The 12,260-nt window shown below is 40.4% G+C and overlaps 1 pseudogene; it reads right to left on the bottom strand.

The window, feature by feature from the left end:
* Window positions 1-10,958: 10,958 nt before the first annotated feature.
* Window positions 10,959-11,757, bottom strand: LOC116095800 (annotated as a pseudogene).
* Window positions 11,758-12,260: the final 503 nt, after the last annotated feature.

The following is a 12,260-nucleotide window of genomic DNA, read 5'->3' as shown; positions in this document are numbered from 1 at the left end:
GGCCAGTAAATATCTTCAACAAAATTATAGAAGAAAACTTCCCTAACCTAAAGAAAGAGATGTCCGTGGTCACACAAGAAGCCTATAGAACCCCAAATCAACTGGACCAGAAAAGATATTCTTCCCACCACATAATAGTCAAAGCACCAAATGCACAAAATAAAAAAAGAATACTAAAAGCAGTAAGGGGAAAAGGTCAAGTAACATATAAAGGCAGGCCTATCAGAATAACACCAGACTTCTCACCAGAGACTATAAAAGCTAGAAGATCCTGGACAGATGTCATACAGACCCTAAGAGAACACAAATTCCAGCCCAGACTACTACACCCAGCAAAACTCTCAATCACCATAGATGGAGAAACCAAAGTATTCCATGACAAATCCAAACTCACACAATATATTTCCACAAATCCAGCCCTTCAAAGAGTAATAAATGGAAATGTATCCAGTCTGATAGCCTATGTCTTTTTATAGGGGAATTGAGTCCATTGATATTAACAGATATTAAGGAAAAATAATTGTTGCTTCCTGTCATTTTTATTGTTAGAGTTGGAATTCTGTTCATGTTGCTATCTTCTTTTCATTTTGTTGGAAGATTACTTTCTTTCTTTTTCTAGGATGTAGTTCCCCTCCTTGGGTTGGAGTTTTCCATCTATTATTCTTTGAAGGGCTGGATTTGTGGAAAGATATTGTGTGAAATTTGGTTTTGTCATGGAATACTTTGGTTTCTCCATCTATGATAATGGAGAGTTTTGCTGGGTGTAGTAGCCTGGGCTAGCATTTGTGTTCTCTTAGGGTTTCTATGACATCAGCCCAGGGTCTTCTGGCTTTTATAGTCTCTGGAAAAAATTCTGCTATAATTTTGATAGGTCTGCCTTTATATGTTACTTGACCTTTTTCCCTTGCTGCTTTTAAAACTCTTTCTTTGTTTAATCCATTTGGTGTTTTGATTATTATGTAATAGGAGTAATTTCTTTTGTGGTCCAAACTATTTGGAGTTCTGTAGGCTTCTTGTATGTTCATGGAGACCTCAATTTTTTTAGGTTTGGGAAGTTTTCTTCTATAATTTTGTTGAAGATATTTACTGGCCTTTTAAGTTGGAAGTCTTCACTCTTTTCTATATTTATTATGTTAGGTTTGGTCTTCTCATTTTGTCCTGGATTTCCTGGAAGTTTTGGGTTAGAATCTTTTTGCCTTCTGCGTTTTCTTTGACTGTTGTGTCAATGTTTTCTGTGGTATCTTCTGCACCTGAGATTCTCTCTTCTATCTCTTGTATTCTGTTGGTGATGCTTACATCTATGGCTCCTGACTTCTTTCCTAGGTTTTCTATCTCCAGAGTTGTCTCTCTTTGTGATTTCTTAATTGTCTCTACTTCCCTTTTTAGGGCCTGGATGGTTTTGTTCAGTTCCTTCACATGTTTGGTTGTGTTTTCCTGTAATTCTTTAAGGGATTTTTGTGTTTCCTCTTTAAGGGCTTGTACCTGTTTACTTGTGTTCTCCTGTATTTCTTTAAGGGAGTTATTTATATCCTTCTTAAATTCCTCTATCACCATCATGAGATTTAATTTTAGATCCAAATCTTCCCTTTCTGGTATTTTGGGATATCCAGGACTTGCTGTGATGGGAGTACTAGGTTCTGATTGTGCCAAGTAGTCTTGGTTTCTGTTGGTAAGATTCTTGTGTTTGCCTTTCGCCATTTGTTAATCTCTGGTGTTAGATGATCTTGCTGTCTCTGTCTGGAGCTTGTTCCTCCTGTGGGTCTGTAATCCTGTGTCAGCACTTCTTGGAGATCAACTCTTCACTGGTAAGACCCATGTGTAGAGGGTTGTGGATCAGCCATCCCTCCTGGGTGCAGATGGATGAATGAAGGACCCTGTCCCAGTTGCTCTGCAGCTTCTGTGGCCTATGCCTCCTCTCTGGTCCCACCTATGAAAGTCACTAGAGAGAAAATGGCAATCTTGCCTGAGTCCCAAGGTCAGAGCCCTCCCTGGAGACAAGCTCTCTGTTTGAGGGAAAGGTGAGCAGGGGGGCGTTGTGGATCAGCTGTACCTCCTAGTTGTAGAGGGAGGTAGAAAGGATCCTGCCCTGGCTGCCCTGCCACATCTGCAGCTAAGCCTCCTGGCTGGTTCCGCCTTAGAAAGCCATCCTCCATGCTTAACTTTTATTTTGGAATGGTTTGTTCGTCTATTTGGTTTTAAGAATGTTTTTGTTTTTCTGTCAAGTCAGAAAAATTCTTCCAAGTATCCTGTATAGCTTGCAATGTGATCATGAATTCCTTAAGCCTGTTTTTATTGTGAAGAGTTTTACCTTGTTCTTCAGTTATGATTGATACTTTTACTAGGTATATAATAGTCAGATTAGGTAGTTGTCATTCAAAACTTGAAAAACATCATTTCAATCCCTCCTGACTTTTATAGTTTCTTTTTTGAAATCTGATGTTATTCTGACAGGCCTGCCTTTATGTATAACTTGTTTTCTTCTATCACTTTCAACATGTCAAATATTTAGTTTTTTTACTTATAATATAGCAAGGGGAAGTTTTTTTCTCTTCTAGTTTGTTTGATGTTCTCAATTCATCCTGTCTCAAGATAGTTGTTTCTTTGTCTAAGTAAGGGAAATTTTCTCCTGTGATTTTATTGAAGACATCTTCTATGTGTTGAAAAGTAATTCCTCAGACTTTTCTATCCTATTTTTAAATTTTATGTTTTTAGTGTCCCGAATATCTTGCTGTTCAATATCATACTGTTTCATTAATTTATCTTTGTTCTGGTTGGGGTGGTCCAATTACTCCACCTTGACTATGAGCTCAAATATTCTGTCATTCTCCTTCATCCATTCTCTTGGTAAAACTTTCCACAGACTTTGATATTTTTATTTTTTCCCATTTCTATCAATTTAGTTTGGTTATTCTTAAACACTTCTGTCTCCTTATTGAATTCCTATTATATATTATGTATTATCTTCCTTTTAAAAATTTATCTACTTGTGTTCTTTTAGGGTTATTTCAAGAAGTTATTTCTTTTGAGTTCCATAAACAAACACATAATCCTTCTTTTAAGTTCTTCTCATGATTTCATATGTTACTTTCAAAAAAGCCTATTACTATGGAATTAGTGATTTTTGGAAGACTTAAATTTCTTCCTGTACCACATTTTGCTGTTAATCCCTGAGGACTCATACTTAATCAATTATGATAAATGAATGTTACTCATATTTCTGATTTTGAAAAATTAAAAAATGTCCATGTGACTGTTGATGTCTTGTCAGGCTTTTTATTAAACCACTTTGAAAGTGTTGGTAGAAGTGTTTATAAGATATGATGCAGCCATATGAATAACAATACCAAAGTTCAGCCTCTAATCAGATCTCTGTCAGCATAGAAATGCACTGAACAAGAGATCACCCAACATTACCCTCCCCCTTTAGTTTAAAATGTATGACTACATCTATCTATAACTGCATGCCTTTTATGATTGTGTGATATGCCTATAATATGCTTTATGTTGTAATATGCAAAAAAATTATTTCATTTTACTAGAGACATATGCTGGAGCATTGTCAGGCTTAGTTTGCATGAGTGTCCCCATAATAGCCATAACTTCAAATAAATGTGTGATTGCAAAATCAGACTTTTCAGAACTTCAAGCAGTTGCCCTTTGAAATCTTGAGTATACATCTATGGTATGGTGCATATACTTTAATTTTCCAAATTCTGAAAAATCAAACATATCTATTTGCCAAGGTTTATTGCTTTGGTGTTTTCTTCTCTTTTCTTTCTTTCTTTCTTTCTTTCTTTTTTTTTTTTTTTTTTTTTTTTGGTGTCTTCCTACAGGTAATGGAGTTTGTCCTCCAGGTATTGTTTCCTATTGGCCATAGCGCCAGCTCCTCAGAGCAGCAAGAGCAGCAATATCTGTGAAGTGCTTGCCTGTGGGGACATACCCTGAGGCTCCAATTCCCCATTCTACACATTGCTCACAGGTCTCTGCACCTCAGGGAGTTAAGGGACCTACACATACTCTCAGCAGTTTCCCACTCCCACTGTCCCCTGGCTTGTGTGACCCGTGGGACTTCAGCTGCCCCACTCACAGAGCTCCCTGCCTGCTGCCACAGAGCACTGTGCTAGTTGCTAGATGCTGCAGGCCAGCCGATCTGGGCCTCTCCCAACCCGCGGGAGAAACGGGGGTCCTAGTCAGGTGGACAAGGCTTAGGCGAAGAAATGATGGCAGAGACGACACATGAAGTTCAGGATCTGAATGTATTTCTTAAAAATGGCATCAGACTTTTACAGTCATTGTAAAAGAGAAATGGTAAATCTGGCAGCTCAGCAGTTAAGGTACATTTGGGGCCATCTAAAACATACTGGGTCTAAAGCAGTAGCTATCTCCTCTGGACTGGTGCTGCTTCCCCTGGACCCAAGCGCTCTGGGCCCAGGGGACTGCGGACTGCATGAATCTGAATCCTAATCCATCTAAGTTCTAGTGAGTTCCACATGCGAGTTCAAGTCCTCCAGTGCAAGTTCTAGTCCAAGTCCTAGTCCCTCTGCGAGTTCTAGTGAAAAGCCAGCTTAAGTAGCATACGGCAAGCAGGGCAGATGATAAGAGTCACGTAGGCAGGTGACCGCTACATTAAGGTCAGTGATCTTGCTGACCAAGATCACGGATCCAGTTGTGAAGCGGGCAGAAGAGCAATGGTGCCCCTCCCTGTTGGGGCTAATTCTGTATTCCTATACTAATTCTCTGGTTCTGCTGGAGGCAAGGACTAGGGTTCTGACCTAACACTTCTAGCTAATGTCCTTGAGTGGAAGCCCTTCATTACTCTCTAGTATGTAAAACATTTCTAACTATTGTGAACTATCTATTGCTCTAAGGAATGTGCTTGACCTCTGTTGCTAGCTGTGGCAGGGCAGATTCCTTGAGAGAAATTCCAAGCTATGGACAGCTTGGTGTTAAACTAGGATAGGTTGGTAACATTGTATTGGCCAGGAAACAATGTCCAATCTTAGCCATTTACAAATCATTTCTTGGGGTACCTTTATGCCTAATTATGAGGGCATGTTGACGATTGGAAAGACTGATCTGGAACATGTCTGAGTTAGGAGATACCAGTGACTGTCTGAATATCCAGGAGACACAGAACTCCTTTTGGATTCTTATTGCCTCTAATCCTTAATCAGGCTTTTACTCCTGATATTTTGGATGTGACTGGAGTAGATGAGTGTGTGTGGCATTTCCCCCTTTTTCTGTTTAAAAGCCAAATGTTTCAGAGTGCAATGTGCAAGTTAAACAATTACTAGTTAAGAAATCCCAGTAATATGGGCAACATTAATTTGTTGATAAAACATCTCAAATGCCTGACTGTAATAGCCAGTTCCAATAATCTGTTCCAATCTATTTAGGAACACCAAACATAGAAAATTAATGTAGGCAGTGACTACATTTTTTGTTGTGTTTCCTCTTAAGGGAATTGTAAGTATAAAGCTTGAAAAGGTATCAATAGTTACATGTGCATATTTTATTATATTTTTTTTAAAATCAGAAATATTTTTTAAAAATACCAAATTACCATCACAAGCCATTATCATTATGATACTGTAAAGAATAAAATTATATGGCCAATTGTTTTTGTGTAAAGTCTATAATCTGCCTGGGATACAAATTTGCTATAGTATTGACTTAAGGGTCTTGTCCAGGCAGTTTAAAATATGTAAAGACAGTTTTCTAAAGGAACAGTATTTTTTCTTACCTTTAGTTGTATAAGCATGAACAATTGCAAAATTTGAGAATTAGTAATATCTAAAAGAGTAACAATTCCAAGCAATTGTAAACTCTGACATATATATATGTAAATATAATATATATACATATTGGTAAATTAAAAGTTTGATTTTAGCACTTTAAAAACAGTGACTATATATCACGTAGTTCAATTATCTGTGCCAAACATGTGGTGTAATCACATAGTTTTCTTCCATAGAAGGCCTGTAAATGTATTTTTATCATGGCATGCATATATAAATTTACAGGAAATATAAAAGCATGCATACAAGCAAATCTTAACAATTTGTCTGATTGCAGTCAATGGAACACTATCAATATTAACCATACTTTCTTAATTTCATATGTAATATTAAGCCATAACCATAACTTTAGGAAGTAAATCCCAATTTTAAACAATCTATACTCTTTGAAATCAGTACTAAAAGCATTACATTCACATTACAAAGTTTTTAAAGTGTCTCCCTACTTTTGAATTGCAGTTAGCAAGCCTGAGTCATTCTGAGTTAACTTCTCAGAGCATGCCAGGTCTCTGGAAAGTAAAACCATGGTGTTGACTGATAAGCTACGTGGCACAGTGCTTTTGCCATATTCTTTCTAAAGTAACAGATGATATAATTTTTTGGTGGGTTATCCAACAATCCATCAAATGATTTATCAGCTCGTCTCACTAGTCTTTTTGCCAGCCACTACCTCATCAGGCTTGGAGACCTCTACCTTCACCCTCAGCTCTTTGGCCTTATAGGATGTAAGTTCGGCCTCCCTGACTCCTTTGCTGCGCATCTACCCGTTCTTCCTCATTCCCAAATTTGGTCAGAGTTGACTTTGAGGCGTCCCAAGGAAAACCAGTGTCTTTTGAATAAGTTTAGGGCTTCCCCTCTCGGCGTTTCAGTGTACTCTGCGCTTCTACCCATTCTTACTCATTCCCTTTCTGGTCAGAGGTGACTTCGAGGTGTCAATTTCAACTTTAAGGCCAGAGGTTCTCAGACTATGAGCATATGAAAATTTGTGTTGTTTGGTACAAAGCCCATAATTTAAAGTATAGCTATTATATGATATTAAGCAGCTACTTAACTAAACAGCTGTTCTGAATTCTACCACTTGATAAATGACCTGCAACTTAAGTCGCTGCCTTTAGATTATGCTAAGTGGCTGTAAAACTCTTAACTGGAGTCTTCTGTTGAGATTTCGGCCATCTTGGCTGATTCATGCCACCTGTTTACCTTTAATGCCATGTGTTACTTGAGTTACCAGATTTAAAGTTGCTTTCAGTTACCGATGTTACAACGTTTTACCATACCCAATAACTTATAAGTCAATAATCATTCTATCTCTCACATATAACTCAAAAATCTGCCTGTCTCTGCATCCCAAGTGCTGGGATTAAAGGCATGCACCACCACCACCTGGCCAGTTTTTTATCTATTTTCACCTGCTTCTAGAATGAGCAGAGTTCCATCTTTATGGAACTTGGATTTGCATTCATTCTTCCAATGTCTTCCTTTACCACAATGCGGGCAAGGACCTGGAGGAGTGTTCTTATTTCCTGATTCCTGAGGGACTTTTACAGTTTTTCCTCAGATGTCCCGGCTCCCTGCAGCCGAAACCTGTGACTCCACTCCCCTGAAAACTTTTTCCCTTTCCATAGGAACTTTTAACATATGCGCTGAATTCCTGTCCCTTCTTTGCTACAGCATGGGCAATTTACCACCGCTGGTGAGGCTACTAGGCACAACTATGACTGCCCCGTGGATATCAAGATTACTCACCATAACTGGTGATCCTTTACCAGTGAGCCTGCAGAACTCTTTGCGAGATCCTAGCCTTGTCTGAGAAATAAAGAAAGAGAGAGGAAAGAAAGAAAGAAGAAAAAAGTTTTACCTGCTGGAGTCCCTGTTCGGGCGCCAGCTGCCACAGGCCGGCCGATCTGGGTCTCTCTCAACCCGCAGGAGAAACAGGAGTCCTACTCAGGTCTTAAAAACCTGAAGAGACATCTATTTCTTCAAAGAGCAATTAAATCAGTTATTGCAAAATATTAATTGATATTTGGCCTATTACATAGTAAAGATTTTTAGACAAAATTAATAATTACAACATTTCTTTAAAGACCTTGAAAGAACAATTTTCAATTTCATACATAAAAACAGAAACCCAGGATAGCTAAAACAATCCTGTACAATAAAAGAACTTCTGGTGGTATCACCATCCCTGATTTCAAGCTGTACTACAGAGCAACAGTAATAAAAACTGCATGATATTGGTATAGAAACAGACAGGTTCATTAATAGAATTGAATTGAAGATCCAGAAATAAACCCACACACCTATGGACATTTGATTTTTGACAAAGAAGCCAAAACCATCCATCGGAAAGACCAGAACATCTTCAACAGATGGTACTGGTCTAACAAAGTGTCTGCATGTAGAAGGATATAAATATATATTTATCATCCCGTAATAAACTCAACTTGACATGGGTCAAAGGACCTCAACACAACACAAAATGGGATACACTAAGTTTAATAGAACAGACTTGGTACTGGAGGAAACCTCCTGAACAGAACACCAGTGGCTCATGCTCTAAGATAAAACAATAAACGGGACCTCATGAAACTGTAAAGCTTCTGGAAGGCAAAGGACAATAGGACAAAACAGCAACCTACAGGTTGGCAAAAGATCATCTAACAGAGGGCTAATACCCAAACTATATAAAGAACTCAAGAAGTTATGCACCAACAAAATAAATAACCCAATTTTTAACATGGGGTACAGAGCTAAACAGAATTCTCAACAGAAGAATCTCAAATGGCCAAGAAGCACTTAAAGAAATTTTCAAAGCCCTTAGTGATCAGGGAAATGCAAATCAAACAACCCTGAGATTCCACCTTACACATATCAGAATGGCGAAGATCAAAAACTAAACCGACAGCACATGGTGAATTTGGATGGCATTCAAGGGGAACACTCCTACATTGCTGATGGGACCCGCAAACTTATACAACCACTCTAGGAAACAATTTGACAGTCTTTCAGAAAACTAGAAACAGTTATACCTCAAGACCCAGCTATACCACTTCTGAAGATTCTCCACCCTGCAATGATACCCGCTCAACTATGTTAATAACAGCCTTATTCATAATATCTAGAAAGTGGAAACAACCTATATGTCCCTGAACCAAAATATGGATAAAGAAAATGTGGTTCATTTACACAATGGAATATTATTCAAGAATTAAGAATAAAGTTATAAAATATACAGGAAAATGGATGGCACTAGAAAATATCATCCTGAGTAAGGTAACCCAGACCCAGAAGGCACATGTGGCATTTACTTACATATAAGTTGATATTAGCTATAAAATATAAGATAACCATGCTGCAATCCACAGACCCAAAGCAAATCAATAACAAGGATGGACTTAGGGTGGATTCTTGAATCTTACTAGGAAAGAGATTTAAAAAATAAACATTGGTGGGAAAGGGTGTGGGAGAGGAAAGGGAATGGTAATCAGGTATGGGGAAAGCAAAGGAAATGAGGGCTAGGATAGACAACAGAAGTCAGTGTGGAGGCATCTCTGGGATGATCCAGAGACTTGAGACCAGGGAGACTCCTGAGAATCTCTGGTGGTGACCCTAGTTGAGACTTTTAGCAGCAGGGGATATGGAGCCTGAAAGTAGCCACCTCTTGTAACCAGGGACTTCCAATGAAGGGGGGCACCAATCCACTCACAAAACCTTAGTCCCAAAATTTGTCCTGCCTACAGAATGTTCAGGGATAAAGATAGAGCAGAGACTGAGGGAAGGCCAACCAATGACTTTCCCAAATTGAGAACAATGCCATGGGAGAAGGCCAACCTCTGACACTATTAATGATAGTGTCAAAACATAAACTTGGCTATGTTTGTAGACAGGAGCCTAGCATAATTGTTACCTGAGTGGCTTTATCCAGCTACTTATGGAAACAGACACAGAGACCCACAGCCAAATGTAAGGTGTTACTCAGAGAGTCTTACAGAATAGTGGGGAGAAGGACTGAGGTAGCCAGAAAGGTCAAAGACACATCAAAAAGACCTACAGAGTTAATTAACCTGGACACATAGGGTCTCACAGAGACTGAACCACCAACCAAAAGCCATGCATGAGATGGACCTAGACCCCCTACACATATCTATCAGATGTAGAGTTTTGGATGATCTATTTGTGCACTGTGTATCTCTATGCCAATAGAGATCTGATTACAGGCATAACCTTGGTACTGTTATTCATATGGTTGCACCATATCTTTTTTTTCCAACATAAACAGTGAACTTTATTAGAAATAAAATTGTAACTCAATAGCTTAGTAATGACAAATCAAATAACATAACAAGATACAGACAAAACCTATGAAGAGGCACTGCTGCAACTCATACTAGTGACCTCCTTTAGACAGGAAAAGCTGCTAGTCTAGTAATTCTGGCCCCATCTGCACAATACCGGAATACAGAATTGGTGCAAAAATAAAAAATAAAAAAATAAAACAAAAAGCTATGTGTAAAGCCACCTTCAAATAATTGAATGAGATCTCTCTAGGACCAGGGATCAAGCATAGATTGTTAAAGTAATATAAACAATATTTAAAAAGTCCTCAAAACATAATCAGTAAACTGGCTAGATCATTTCTTTCATCTCAGTAAAAGGGGGGAAGGGCAGGCATCTGCTTCCTCCTGTTCTTTACCAATTCTTTGGCTATATTCATTGCCTCTACTGTTTTTATAAACAGCAAATAGTGACAGTTAAAACAAGCTACTCAAATGGAAGTTCTCACTAATTTAAATTTACACTCTTTTAAAACAAGGTTAGCTTTCAGAAACAATTTCACATTTTAATCTTGCATAGATACTGAAGTCTTCTATTTGCTCAACCAAGGGGAACCAGTAAGATGTCCTAGAAAGTATTTATTAGCATCAGCTGTATAAACGTGTTCATTCCATGTACCACAAATAAGCTTTGTGGTGCGGAGGAACATTTGACAGAACGAGTGCGGAAGACCTGAGTGCTTCCTCGAAAACTGTCAAGACCTCCTTTTTCAGTAGTAACTCGTTATATATCCCTAAACTCTTCCTCATTTTTCCGGTTTTGGGAAAGAACTTTTCCTTTAGGTCTCCTCAAATTCAGTGAATCCCATTTCTTCAGATCCTTCTGTCAGGACTCCGTGTCAATCTCAACTCTGTCATTCTTGTCCTCAAGGGTTTCTGTCGGGCTGTTCGCACTCACATCTTCAAGAGCTGCCAGATCAATAGGTGGTAGAGGGTTCCTCCAATACTGGAATGTATTATATGTTTGTATGCCAAAACTCTTTATTCTGGTTGTACACCTTGTAGGCTACCTGCAGGTTGCCCGTGCTCTCTACCCTGTCGCCGCTGCGTGGCCCAGCTGACCCGGGGTTCCTCCTGCTCGCCAGGAGGTGGCTTTCCGGACTCCAGGCTACAGCCCTGCAGCTCCTGTCTGTCGTCCCCGCCGCCGCGTCGCTTACGGGGCGCTGATGCAGGCTCCACCACGGTCCCCGCGTTCCCCTGGCTCTTGAGGGGCCGGGCGGGACCCAGAGCATTGGCTCTTCACTAAGCAGGAGCCGCTTCCAAGGCGTGCGAACGTGAGCAGCCCGCTCGGCAGTGGGCCAGGGATGGGGGTTGCGCGGGAGGCAGCGGGAGGACGGCACGGAAGTGGGAGCTGGACAGTCCCAAGAGCGGACTGGACGTTGAGGAACTGCAGCCTAAAGCTGGCCAGAGATTCGAATCTGCTTAGTGGTGCGCGTGCCCCAGCGCCCCTGCGCCCCTGCGCCCCTGCGCCCCTGCGCCCCTGCGCCCCTGCGCCCCTGCGCCCCTGCGCCCCTGCGCCCCTGCGCCCCTGCGCCCCTGCGCCCCTGCGCCCCTGCGCCCCTGCGCCCCTGCGCCCCTGCGCCCCTGCGCCCCTGCGCCCCTGCGCCCCTGCGCCCCTGCGCCATATCTTGTAATCATTCCTGCTAACAACTTCTGATTGGCTTAATAAAGAGCTGAACAATAAGTGAGGAAGGAGAGGAAGGGTGGGACTCCTGGCTGAGATAAGAGCTTGAGAAAGAATCATGCATGGGAGGAATTCCCAGATAGACATGCACAAAGTCAGACGTATGAAACTGAGGAAATATAAGAAGCCATGTGACAGAATATAGATTAATATAAACTACATCTAAATTAATAAGAGCTAGTGTGAACCAACCTGAGCAAAGGCCTAAAGCATTCATAATGAAGAAAAAGTCTGAGTTGGGAGTTGGGAGCTGAGGTACGAAGGAAGTCCAAATAAATGGTTATAATTGGTGACCAACATGGGTGCATGTAATTCAAACTTAGGCAGAGCCAGATTTTAGGCCAAGCCAGGCACAAAATCCTTGGGAAAACAGTTTTCTAGCAACTAGCACAGTGCTCTGTGGCAGCAGGCAGGGAGCTCTGTGAGTGGGGCAGCTGAAGTCCC

The sequence above is a fragment of the Mastomys coucha genome, unplaced genomic scaffold, assembly GCF_008632895.1.
Source record: "Mastomys coucha isolate ucsf_1 unplaced genomic scaffold, UCSF_Mcou_1 pScaffold18, whole genome shotgun sequence".
NCBI lineage: Eukaryota > Metazoa > Chordata > Mammalia > Rodentia > Muridae > Mastomys > Mastomys coucha.
The sequence above is the reverse complement of the archived record's forward strand: the minus strand, read 5'-3'. Positions and strand labels throughout refer to the sequence as shown.